The sequence below is a fragment of the Microtus pennsylvanicus genome, chromosome 1, assembly GCF_037038515.1.
Source record: "Microtus pennsylvanicus isolate mMicPen1 chromosome 1, mMicPen1.hap1, whole genome shotgun sequence".
NCBI classification, from domain to species: domain Eukaryota; kingdom Metazoa; phylum Chordata; class Mammalia; order Rodentia; family Cricetidae; genus Microtus; species Microtus pennsylvanicus.
In genome coordinates, this window is record NC_134579.1 from 91,925,907 (window position 1) to 91,940,023 (window position 14,117).

The following is a 14,117-nucleotide window of genomic DNA, read 5'->3' on the forward strand; positions in this document are numbered from 1 at the left end:
TCTGCCCCCACCATGTGCCTCTTGAGTTGCTATAAATAGGCTCCTTGGTCCCCTGCTTATTCTCTAGACCCCCCTCCCTGCCACAGTCTGTTCCCACAGCAGCCAGTTCTCTATCGGCACCCGAGTCAGATGATGTCATTGCCACTGCTATGCTTCTAGCTGTTCCTATGAGGCTCGCATCAAAGGCAAGGTCTTGAGAGGAACCTACGGGATCAGGGGCTGCAGCTCCAAGATGTCTCACGTTCAGCATTTTGCTTTGGTGGCTCCTGTCACAGAGTCTCCTTTCTGACTGTCAAGAGGTGAACAGACTTTCCCTCATACAGGCGTCTCACCACAGGCCCTGGAGCATCTGTGACGAGGGCTGGAGATGGAACTCCTTGGTGGAGTGCTCACCTAGCGCACACGGAGGTTTGAAGTTCAACCTGGGCACTGTAAACTGGGCATGGTGGCTATGCCTGTTATCCCAGCTCTCGGGAGGTGGAGACAGAAGATCAAGGTTATCCTTGGCTAGGGTAGTGAGTGTTCTGCTTAGGATTTTGTCAGCTGGGCACAAGCTTGAGTTATCCGGGAAGAGGGGAACCTCAATTGAGAAGATGCCTCCACCAAATTGGCTTGTAGGAAAGTCTATAGGGAATTTCTTTGCTTAATGATTGATATGGGAGGGCCCAGCCCACTGTGGGTGTGTCAGCGCTGGGCAGGTGGTCCTGGGTGTGTGAGGAGCAAGTAAGGAGGAGTAACCCAGCGAGCAACCTTCCTCTGTGGCTTCTGCACAAGTTCCTGCCTCTGTCTTTCTGCCCTGCCTCCCTTCACAATGGGCTGTGCTGTGGAAGTGTAAGCTGAATACACCCTTTTCTTCCCAAGTTGCTTTTGGTCATGGTGTTTTGTCACAATGATGGTAACCTCAACCAAGACAGACTCTGGAGATAAGCCTTGTGCAGGCACAACCCAGATCTTTAGGCTAGCTTTGGCCCCAAAGCTTTTTATATGACAATTTCTGCGAAGCATCTTAATCTCTTGTCCCAGGGTCAGCACTCTATGTCCATACCCACCACAGTGCCCATGAAAACATCCCTGCTCATCCTCCTCTCAGGGGGCTGGTGTCCACCCAACAGCGGAGGAGCTGCTCCCTCTGAAATCTCTCACTGTGTCTGCGCAAGGACCACACCTCATTCATTCATTTACTCATCCATTCATTATTTAACTTTTTAATTCACTGGGGGAGGCTGTGGATTGAGACAAGGTCTTTCTGTGTAGCACTGGCTGGCAGGGAACTCACGTGTAGCCCAGGCTAGCCTCAAACTTGTGGGCAGTCCTCTCGTCTTTGCTTTCAGAGAGCTGAGTTAACAGGTGTCATTGTGGCTGGCTCAATAACACACCTCTGTGTGGGGTGTGTATATGTGTTCAGGCGTGTGTGTGTCAATGTGTGTTTGTGTGTGTGTTGTCATATACTGCTCCCCACCTTGATTCTGAGACCTGGAGGTCTCTGCTTGGGCTAGGATAGCTGGCCATGGAGACCTAGGGCTCCACCTGCCTTCACCTGCTAGCAAGGGGTATTCCAAGTGTGGACTCCAACACCTGGCTTTTTACACGGGTTCTGGGAGTCCAACTCAGGCCCTCAGGCTTGCATGACAGGTATTTCACAGGTGCCACCTCCCTCCTTCCCCAAAGGGCACACTTCTAAAAAGCTACCGCCAGTCCGTAGACAAACATCCTGGGGTCACTGAGGCAGCCCGTCCCTGCGGGATGTTGGAATCTTCTGGTGAATGAGTTTGCCTCCTGTCTTGGTGAGACCTTCAGGGTCCACATTTCACACTGTGAACATCCCCAGACTGTCCTAATGCATGATTGCCAGTGGAGCGGCTTGCCACCACCACTTCCATTCTAGACAGGCAGGAAGCTCGGAAGCCAAAATCAAGGAGTTGCCAGGATTGTTTCCCCTGAGTGCTGCGTGAGGGGGAGGGGCAACGGAGGCGGGAAGGTGGGTGGGAGGGAGGGAGAGGGCGGGAGGGGGGAACCGCGCTTCTCTCCTGCTCCAGCGGTTGCTGATCCTATTTTATTTTCCTCACTCTCTCCTCTCTAGTGACTGCGTGACTGCATCTTCACACCACCTTTCCCCCTCTTATCTATGTGCTTCGAACATCCCTTCCTTTTTCGGGGGTGGGGAGGGACGGCTACTCTACGTTGGAGATGACCTCATCTTGAGAGCCTTGCTAGTTTACATCTGCAAAGAACTTATTTCCAAATAAAGTCCCATCAGCAGGACGGGGTTTGGTGTATGCAGTTCCCTCTGCGTTTGGCTTTACATTTCTTTCCTGCGCCAAATGTGCGTGCACACTGAATCCTGTGCGATCTCACGTTGGTGTCTGTTCTTCCCAGAGGACCCGAGCTGACTCATACATAGATGAGGATTCTAAACAACAGAAAAAGGCATTCTATATTTTCTTGCTTTCTTTGCTCGTTGCCGTGATAAAATCCCACGACAGAAGCAACGTATGGGAGAAAGGGTGTATTGTGGTTCATGGTTTCGGGGCGCGGTCCATTGTTGTGGGGGAGTCGAAGCAGCAGGAATCTGAAGCAACTGTCGTCATGCCCCTAATCAAGAGCAAAGAGCAATGCCTGCTTGCACTTGGTTTCCTTTCTCCACACTTGGAAATCCAAGACCCCTACCCAGGGAATAGCGCCGCCTAGAGTGGGCATGCCTATGAAGGAGTTTATGTTAATTGAGGCGGGAAGAGCTACCCTCAGTGTGGGCAGCACCATCCCATGGCCTGAAGTCCCACTAAACTGAATCAGTAGGAGGAAGAGAGCTGAGCACCAGCGTTCATCTCTCTGATTCCTGACTGGGGATGCCATGTGGCCAGCCGCCTTGCCCTCCTGCTGTCGCGCCTTTCCTGCCATGATGGACCGTGCACCCTCAAACTGTGAGTCCAAAGAAACCCTTCCTTCCTGGAGTTGCTTTTACCAGGTATTCAGTCACAGCAATGAGAAACCCTCTTCTGCATAATATCGTCTCCTGCATACAGGTGGAAAGGAACAGGGCTGGCTGCGAATGCCGTGTCAATCAATGTACCCCTGGAGAGTGAGGTGTGTGTGTGTGTGTGTGTGTGTGTGTGTGTGTGTGTGTGTGTGTGTGGTGTATAGAGCCAGATGCTACACAACACGTCTGGACTTGGCATCCAATTGTAACGCCTTTATCCCGTGCAGTGTTGGATTATGGACCTATCCCTTTAAGGCAGTAGTCACTCTAGTGACCAGATCTCACAACCTGGATACATTAGTTTGTCCTCCCTCCTAGGGATGCTGGTCTCCTTCTGGGAGGATAAAAACAGATAGGTCTTGACTGGATCAGGGAAGCAAACCCAAGACACAGGAAACCTAACCACACCTGCCCCATGCCCGGGCTCCTAATGGACTTGCAGGAATGGCAGAGCAGTGTATACCAAAGCTCCCCCATCTCCTTAGTCCCCGACTTTGAATTGCAGTCAGGTTGCCGATGCCTTCATATTGACTACAGTAGCTTAGCCATACACTATCTTAAAGCATCTGCCCACTGCGAGGTCTTGTAGAAGTCAGCCATTACCTTAGTTTCCCAGGACTCAGATGCACATGCCTTCCCACCAGCTCTGCCAGTTCTCTCTGGCTACCACAGGTGCCCATCATGGTGGCACATGTGATGAACAAACCTACTTTTACCAGAGGCTGACTTCAGCACCCACTTATGGGACCAGTGTTTGCTCGCACAGTCCCTCCCTCTTTCCCCCCATTGCTTCTGATCCCTAATCAATACTCAATGCATATTCAGCTGAGAGATTTCAGACACCATCTGTAAACGTCCAGGCTTGGTGGTTCATGTCTATAGCCTCAGCTCTTGGGACCTGGAAGGAGGAAAGTCATGAGTTCAAGGCCACCCTCTACTGTGTATTGTGAACCAGAACTGTCACAAGTTCAAGGCCACCCTCTACTATGTATTGTGAACCAGGACTGTCACAAGTTCAAGGCTACCCTCTATTATGTATTGATGTGGGAGTGTCATATATCAATCTGTTGATTTCATTGGTTAAGCAATAAAGAAATGCTTGGCCCTGATAGGTTAAAACATAGGTGGGAGGAGTAAACAGAACAGAATGCTGGGAGGAAGAGGAAGTGAGCTCAGACTCGACAGCCCTGCTCTCTGGAGAGACGCCATGCTCCCCGCTCCCAGGCAGACACACGCAATGAAGCTCCGACCCAGGATGGACGTAGGCTAGAATCTTCCCGGTAAGTGCACCTTGGTGCTACACATTATTAGAAATGGGCTAGTCCAGGTGTGAGAGTTAGCCGAGAAGATGCTAGATATAATGGGCCAGACAGTGTTTAAAAGAATACAGTTTGTGTGTTGTTATTTCAGGGCATAAGCTAGCGAGGTGGCCGGGGTGCTGGGGACGCAGTCCCGCTGCTCATATTACTACAATGTATTGTGAATCAGAACTGTCATGAGTTCAAGGCTACCCTCTATTATGTGTTGTGAACCAGAACTGTCATGAGTTCAAGATTACCCTCTACTGTGTGTTGTGAACCAGAACTGTCATGGGTTCAAGGCTACCCTCTATTATGTGTTGCTAACCAGGACTGTCACAAGTTCAAGGCTACCCTCTATTATGTGTTGTGATCCAGGACTTTCATGGGTTCAAGGCTACCCTCTACTGTGTATTGTGATCCAGGACTGTCATGAGTTCAAGGCTACCCTCTACTATGTATTGTGACCCAGAATGCTTGAACTGTGAGCCAGAATGACGCTTGCATTGCTTTTATTAGGCGTTCTCTCTCTCTCTCTCTGTCTCTCTCTGTCTCTCTCTCTCTCTCTGTGTGTGTGTGTGTGTGTGTGTGTGAGAGAGAGAGAGAGAGAGAGAGAGAGAGAGAGAGAGAGAGAGAGAGAGAGGGAGAGAGAGAGCTATTGCTGTTTTATCAAAGCATTTGAAAAAGGAACTAAGATAATGTGAAATTCATTCACCAACCACCAATACTTTCCCACTACCACAGAGGCTGATCAGTCCACTATAGAGTCCCTATAGTGTTAATCTCAACTCAGGGTCACTGGAGGCTGGGACCTCCCAAAAGAAGAGTGCCCTTCTCAGGGGAGGTTTATGTGATTGTTATTCTCTCTACAGCTCCTGGGGATGTGGGCTAGGGCTTCCTCAGAACCCCACAACCCCACTTTTCTTTTCCCCAAGTACTCAATCCACAGAAGAGTTGTAGCCCGGTGATGGGACACTATTAGCTGTGGATTTAGAGTTTTAAGAAGCAACCCACTTACTCTACTCTTGAATTTTGAAGTTGAAAGTCCAACTTGGACCCTCAGCTTTTGAGAATGCTGTAACCATGGCAACCGTTCTCCAAGCAACAGTAAATATTTGCAAGAGAGAAACAAGAGGAGGAGGAGAGCCAGAGCTTGGGGAACAGGACTTTGCCCTGGGCATTTGCAGATGACTGGAGGCTCTTCCTGGGCTTCCAGGGGCCACGCAGAAACTCAAAGTAATAATTGCTAGGGGCCGGGCTGGATGGACACCTGCCTATCTCAGTTCCATTCTTCCGGGTCTCTAGGACAGGTGTTCTCAGGATAGGAGTTCAGGGCCTTCTCTGACTGTGCATGCATGCTCAAACACATCCCTTCTGTTCTTTTTATAAATTTTTATTTAATTAGTGCGTGTGCACGCTCACACATGTGGAGGTCAGAGAACAGCTTGCTGGAGTCAGTTCTCTCCTTCCCCCTTGTGAATGCCAGGGATGGAACTCGGGCTGATGTTCTTGGCAGCAAGCGTATTTGCCCACAGAGGCACCTCACTGCCCTCCCCAGTTCATTCTTAAGCTTCAGTCATCTCATCTTTGCAATGGGAATTAAAAACTGGTGGCCTTGGTGGGGATATTGTGTGGCTAAAGGAATTCCAGCCCTCTAGAGCATCCTTCTGAAGCAGAACTCTAAAGAATCCCACCCCAGTTCTAGCAGAGTTCCAGAAGGAAAGGTTATCAAGAGCTTCAGGTTGAGCCTGGTGCCATAGCTCAGTCAATAAACCACTTGCTATGCAAGCACGAGAACCCAAGTTCAAGTCCTTAGAATCCCCTTAAAAAGCTGGACGTGGTGGCAAATGCTTGTGATCCCAGTGCTGGAGAGGCAGTGGCAGGTGGATCCCTGGGACTCATTGACCGAGCAGCCTGGCCAAATTGGCAAACTGCAGGTTAATGACAGACCCCACCTCTAACACACACACACACACACATACACACACACACTACATTCCTCTTGGCCCTCAAGACCCGCACAGCACAACTGAGCCAGACTCCAGCTGTGTAGTGTTGCCATCATCTCAGGCCTTGGGGGCACACCCTTGCCCAGCTGTTACCAGCTGTGCAGTCATGCAGATGGAATGGTATGCCTTCTGCAGTATACTCAGGCCTAACCGCAATCTAGGTCAGGGCCCTGAGTGCATCAAGCATGGGGACAGCGCGTGTGGAGCGAGTCCCAGCAGAGAGAAGGCAGGGAATCCGAATCCGAATCCTAGCATCCCTGGTGTCAAAGAGGAAGCTTGACCCTGGGCTTTCCCAAGGAGGCAGTCCCCATCACCACGGGTTTCCAGGTTAACTGATCCCCAAACACACCTTGCTTTGTAAATAGGCCAAATGGTGCATTTATTTTTAAATTACATCTCAAGAGGTGCAAAGGATTGCATGCATCTTATTAGCAAGAGAATGAGATAGGCAGTGTAAGCGTGCAGAATTTATTGTCAAGACAAATGTGCTGGGGGCTTGGCTTTTTCCCCCAGAGTCTGAGCCTCAGTTTCCCAACCTGTAAATGGGTGGTCTCTGGCTTCCAGCCTTCAAAGTGAATATGAATATTCCCCATGGGATGTTTCTAGAAACTCTCCTGGGAGCCACACTCAGGGTAGATACTCATGTAATTTTTTGATCTGTCTGTTTGATGCCTCTTGCAGCTTCTGCATTTGTTTATTCTGTGTTGGTTGCACTGGGAACCCCTAAAATAGAACAGGAGAGGAAGCTGTGAGGCGGGGTCCTAGTGGGAGGACCTGGGCGGGAGGAGCAGTGGGATGCAGTGTGTGCCTCCCTTCTTCCACCTGAGCTGTGCAGAGACCTGAACTTCGTGCGGGACAAAGTGGCCCTTCAGCCACAGAATTTGGCATGAGGGCCTGGGAGATAACTCACTGTCAAAGTTCTGCTTATCAAGCAGGAGGCTCCCCTGGAGGGTGCGTTAAAGGTGCCTGTGGTCCCAGCCCGGGGGAAACTAAGCCAGTCTAGCCCAGTTGGTGAGCCCAGGTTCAGGGGCAAACCCTGAGAAAAAAGAAAGTTTGGGCGGATGACATGGTGGGTAAAATGGTTGCTGTGCAAATATGAGGGTGTAGTGTGTGTGAGCGTGTGATGTGTGTGAGTGTGTGGTGTGTACACGTGACTGTGAGGTATATGTGTGTGAGTGTGTGTGAGTGTGTGGTGTGCATGAGTGTGTGGGGTGTGTGTGTGCAAGTGTGTGTGAGTGTGTGATGTGTGTGAGTGTGTCGTGTGAGGGTGTAGTGTGTGTGAGTGTGTGGTGTGTGTGTGAATGTGTGGTGTGTGTGTGAGTGTGTGGTGAGTGTGGTATATGATGTGTGGTGTGTGTGTGGTGTGCATGTGTGTGTATGGTATTTGTGTGGTGTGTGAATGGTGTGTGGTATGTGTGTGTGGTGTAAAAATAAATCTTTATGAAATAATAAGGTGGAGAATGATTGAGGAAGACATCTAGCATCAACCTCTGACCTACATACACACACACTATACATACACACATACACATATGCCCCGCACATATACACACACCCTACACACACTCACACATACAGACACACCACACACACATATACTAACACACACAGATATACACATATACACACACCATACACACACACACACACCACATATCACATGCACTCACCATACACACATACCATATACATACACAGTGGTGGTTAGTTTTATGTCAACTTGACACAAACTTGAGTTATCTGAAAGGAGGGAACCTCAGTGGAGAAAACGCCCCATTAGATCCATCTGTAAAGCGTTTTCTTAATGACCAATAAGAAAGGACCCAGCCCACTATGGCTGGTGCCATCACTGGGCTGGTGGTCCTGGATTGTGTAAGAAAGCAGGCCAAGCAAGCCATAAGGAGCAAGCCAGTAAGCAGGACCCCTCTATGGCCTCTGTGTCAGCTCCTACCTTTAGGTTCCTGCTCTGTTTGAGTTCCTGTCCTGACTTCCTTCAGTGTGGAGATGAAAGCCAAACAAACCCTTTCCTCCCAACTTGCTTTTTTGGTCATGGTGTTTCATTATAGTAATAAAAGCCCTGACTAACACATACACACACACACACACACACACACACACACACACACACACACATACACACACACACACACACACACTTGTAAGGTCCAAGTTTTGAGCTGAGATGTGGCCCCTTTGTGATCTATGCTGTCAGTGGTTGACAACGTTGCTCCCTTAGGACACTGTCACTTGTGTGTGACAAGTGACAAGGAAATGCCAGCCTACCCCCAAGCCGCAAGCTTCTGTGGTTTACTTCTGCTTGAACAGGGCTTTTAAATGTGCTCGAGAATATTTGCACTGACAATGGCCGTGAACAGGAGGGCTTTGCAAAGCGGGCAAATTTGCTTTGTGCTTCTTTGAGAAAACAAAGGGAAACCAGCAGCCGTCAAGGCCAAAGTGAGAGCAGAGACCGTGGGTGTGCGTGCGCAGCCCTGGCCTTGATAACTTTCCCTAGGCATTGAGAGCTCCAGCTACTGTCAAATCCTCTGTGCAAATGCCTCCACCCTCCCAGAGTCGACATCTGCGGCAGCTCTTGGTTGGATGATGTGGACTGAGGGAGCATTGTTAAAAAAAAAAAAAAGTCTCTGTGCTTGTGGTGTGGATGCTCAAAGCTGTCCTCCCAGCCCTCTGGAGCAGAGGAAGGAAGATTGCAGGTTGAAGGTCAGCCTGGGCTATATGGTGACTTCAAAGTCAGCCTGGACTACAGAGAAAAACCATGTTTAAAAAAATAAAAATAGAAAATAATCATTCTGAGCGCTGCAGAACTGACTTTGTAAGTGAGGACCTGAGTTCAAATCTCCCAGCACACTGAAAAGGCCGGGTACAGTGATATATGCTGATAATGTCAGGACTGTTGAGGCGGAGACAGGAGGGTTGCTGGGGCTTGCTGGAGAGCCAGTCTGGTAAAATGATCAGCTCCGGGATCAGTGTGAGACTTTGTCTCAAGACATAAGGTAGAAAATGATTGAAGAAGACACCAGAAGTCACTCTACTCCGGTCTCTATTCAAAGGTGTGTGAACACACACACACACACACACAGAGAGAGAGAGAGAGAGAGAGAGAGAGAGAGAGAGAGAGAGAGAGAGAGAGAGAGAGAGAGAGAGAGGAGGCTATAGAAAATGTGCCACCCCCCCCCCAGGTCTACTCAGATGAATACTTTCTGAGATGATAATTTGCATAATATTTGGCTTAGCCATCTCTCTCATGCTAGGCTGTTCAGTAATCCTGGGATCACTCCGCACAAATAGGATCTGGAAATACACATGGAATTAAACCGGGTCATGCACGAATCTGGTTCGAACTAGTTAGAACAGAATTGATTCTGTGTAGATAAACTCGACTCTAGTTCTTTATTATTATTGTTATTTTTTTAATTTATTAAATTTTGTTTTTACATGTATTGGTGTGAGGATGTCGGATCCCATGTTACCGGAGTTTCAGACAGTTGTGAACTGCCATATGGGAGCTGGGAATTGAACCCAGGGTCCTCTGGAAGAGCAGTCAGTGCTCTTAACCTCTGAGCCATCTCTCCAGCCCCTTGACTTTAGTTCCTTATGTTTGCTTTTGGAAATTTGGAGATGCCAGGGGACAGGAAGGATATTTTTTTCTACTGGGCTTGGGTATCTTTGTTTAGTTGGTTGATTTTGTTTTGTGTATGTGTCTGAAAACAAGACACAAGGTGGGCCACATCTGAAGAACATCTGAAGTCAACCTGTGCCCCACCAGCACCACCAGAGGCTGTGGGAGGTATAAACAGTTCATGGTTTAATTCTGCTTCAGATTTATTTATTTTACTTTATGGATGTGTTTCGACCGCATGTGTGTAAGCAGGTCATGCGCATGCCAGGGGCCCCTGGATGTCAAAAGGCATTAGATCCCACAGAACTGGAGCTATGGATGGTTGTGAGTTCACCATGGGTGCTGGGAACCAAATCCAGGTCCTCTGCAAGAGCAGCAAGTGCTCTTGGCTGCCAAGTCATCTCTCCAGTAGGCATTTTGAACAGGCATATGAGGTTGAGCTCTCCTTAAAGTCTCTCTGTTCATCATAGCCTGGATCTGTCCCTGTATCTCAGAGGATCAAGGTCTGGGGCTTGATTTCAACTTCAGTGTAAGCATGGCTGATGACGGAACTGGGGGAACGACTCTTCCTCATGCTATTGGTTATGGCTTATCCATCTCATGACATCATGGCACTGTCTGAGGATGCTCTGGGAGAGAGACATGTACGTATGCTGTACCATGTTTCATGTGTGGGCTCAGAGCCTCTGTAGCCACTGCCATCACTGCTGATGGGGGTGGGGGACTGATCCACCCTGAAGGAGCAGTCAGTACTTTTAACTGCTGAGCCATCCCTACAGGTCTTATTTCTCTCTCTCTCTCTCTCTCTCTCTCTCTCTCTCTCTCTCTCTCTCTCTCTCTCTGTCTCTCTCTCTCTCCCCCTCTCCCTCTCTCTGAGGCAGGGTCTTACTATGATTGTCCTAGAACTCACCCTGTAGACCAGGCTGGCCTCGAACTCACAGAGACCTGCCCGCCTCTGCCTCCTGAGTGCTGGGATGAAAGGCGTGCGCCACCACTTCCGTTCCAGCCCTATGTCTTTGCAGTGCCTTCTTGAGTCACCCTCTTGTGGCTTCCCGAGCACTATACTTAGCATCTTCATTTATACAAATCCAGTTCAGATTAGTATTAATTTAATTACAACACTGGCCCAAATTTTGCTTTCACGTAGCTCCATTTTCTTCCCAGAGGTCTGTGATTGTTATACAAATGACGACTTTGCAGGCTATGTCTGTCAAAGCAAATTTATAATTATTGTTTTGTGGAATTGTCTTTTAAATCACATAGAAGAAAAGAGCCATACACACAAATTGTATTCAAACTGTCCTTTATAATTTCCCACACAGCTACATTTAACAATTATTCTTTGATTCTGTTTTCTCCTCCTCCCCAATCCCCTCCTCCCTTACAATCCATCCCTGTTTATCCCCTTCTCTGACCTCTGGTCTCCGTGGCCACTTCCCTGGCTGTGCCAGCCTGCTTTCACCACCCGTGACAAAACACGCAAGGGAAATCATGACAAAGAGGAAGATGTCTTTTAGTTCTTGGTTTCAGAGGGCTCAGTCTGTGGTTACTTGGCCTCAGTGCTGTGAACTGTGGCAAGGAAGGATGGCGTCACGGCAAGGATAATGTATGGGAGCAAAGCCTCTCTCCTCGTGGTAGCCAGGAAGGGACACCACACACACACACACACACACACACACACACACACACACACGGGGCGGGGGAGGCAAGGAGGGGGAGAGAGAGAAAGAGAGAGAGGGATGGAGGGAGGGAGGGAGGGAGGGAGGGAGAGAGAGACAAAGAGACAGAGAGAGACAGAGAGAGCGAGAGAGAGAGAGAGAGAGAGAGTGAGAGAGAAAGAGAATGATGAATCTAGAGCTAATACCTCCTACATTCTATCAAAAATGCCATCAAAACATGGCCGGTGAAGCCTGCTGATCTGAGTTCTATCCCTGGGACCCGCATCCACACAGTGGAAGGAGAGAACCGACTCCCACAAGTTGTCCTCTGATTTCCACATGTATGCTGTGGTATGTGCCTTACGTGAGACCCTTCCATGCAGTGAGAGCTGTCGCTGGGCTGCCCGAGTCCGGAAGGACAGAAGCCTGCCTTCTCATCAGCAGACACCTGGTGCCAGCCTCCCTTTGTTTCTGCTGTGGTTTTATCATTTTCCGATTCATGAATCATTGATCATCTGGCTACAGTTTCCATGGTGATCCTCAACCTACGAGACAATTCAAGAGGTGTCCTACTTCACCCGTATTAGAGGAGCAACTCTTTGGGGGTGCGCTCCAGCCTCGAGCAAAGGTAAGGACTTGGAGTCGGGAAACTGAGTCCATGGGCCTTTCCTCAGATGGGACTCTCAAGACATGAGGAACTCACTGGATTCTATAGCCAATGGTGTGTGAGAGTGTGAAGGGGGGGTCGGAGGTCAACTTTGGGCACTATTCCTCAAGAGCAGTCACCTTTATTTTTAATAGAACATCTTTTATTTATTCTTTCACTTCATACATGTAAACAAGGTATCTTGGACACGTCCATTCCCAACCCCCAGTGCCACCAATGACCCTCAGCACATCCCCCTGCCCCCTTCGTGTCCTCTCTGAATCCAGTTATTGCTGTTTGTGTTGACTTACCTACTTGGATTGATCCTATGCGGGTCTTGTGGAGGTGACCATGGTGGCCTGAATGAGAATGGGTCCCAGAAGCTCATGTTTGGCTTCTTGGTCCCCAGGTGTATGCTAAATGGAAAGAATTGGGATGTGTGTCATTGGAAGGGGGCTTTTGAGGTCTTGCTCACTGTTTCCATCTTAAGGCTCAGATGTAAACTCTCAGCTACTGCGCCACCTCCTCCCTCCCTGCCACCTCCCTGCCACCATGTTCCTTGCCATGATGGTCACGGGCTAACCCTCTGAAATGGTAAGCAAGCGCACAATTAAATGCTTTATTTTTAAAAGTTTCCTTGGCCATGCTCTCTCTTCACAGCCATAGTAACCCTAAAACAGTGACCCTCAGCGGCAGTGAGTTCACCATTGCAGTGACTGTGCCATGCCTTGAAGACAGACAGCATCTCTCCCCATCCTCTCTGGCTCTTACTGCCCTTCCACCCCATTTTCTGTAGGTTCCCAGAGCCCTGACATCTATCTGCTTTTTTAAAAAGAGGCCACACGCTTAGGTTAAACTGGGTGGCAAGTAGCCAAGATTATACACGTGTCCTTCCTTGCATTTTCTTAACTGAGACAGGGTCTTAGTGTGTAGCCTGGCTGGCCTCAAACTCAGAGAGATCTTTCTGCCTCTGCCCCCCAAATACTGGGATTAAGGTGTGTGCCACCATGACTGGCCCCACGCCCAGTTTTTAAAGTGTGGGTTCTGGGAGTCAAACTCAGAACTCACCGGGAATGCACGTTACCCACTGAGCCATCTCCTTAGCCTGCGTGGATGATTCTCTTCTGCTCTCAGGTCAGGCAGGTCCAATATCTGACAAGAGGAGCCATAAGCTAAGGACAGGTGGTGCCTCTTGTCCTTGGGGCAGGTCAGCAGGGAGTACCTTGATTCTGTACTCAGTTCCCAAGCCGCCTCAGTCACAGAGAGGAAGCTGGCTGAGCAGGGCATCTCCTGGGGCAGCACCAGGAGACTGGCAAATCAGCTCATTACCTGCCAACGAGAAACTCCCAAAGCACTTTCCGTGTGTGTGTGTGTGTGTGTGTGTGTGTGTGTGTGTGTGTGTGTGGTGGAGGAGTGGGGTGGGTGTGAGCCCAAGAGTGTGCGTGCGCACCAGAGGGAATTTAGAGATTCTTCCTCTATCTCTCCACTTCATATTTTGGTAGGGGCTGTCACTGAACCTGAACCTGGTAGGCTGGCCAGCCAATGGGCTCCAGGGATCCCACCCTCTGTTACTGCTGGTGTTACAGACCTTTGCTGAGACCCTGTACTCAGCTATTTCATGGTTTTTTTTAAAAAAAAAACATTTATTTATTTATCTATTTATTTGATCTTTAACATGGGTGCTAGGGATCTGCTCGTCACCTGCTTGCACATCACTTTACATCACTTCACAGACTGCGCCGTCTCCCCAGCCCCGCTAGGTACCGTTCCACGGAGAGCTGCCTGGCTGAGTCTCACCATGAAAGGGATTAAAAATAAACGGCTCTCCACCAGCTTCATCACGGAGAACTCCAAAGGCCCCCAAGCAGGGCATCTGGCCTAATTTCATGTTC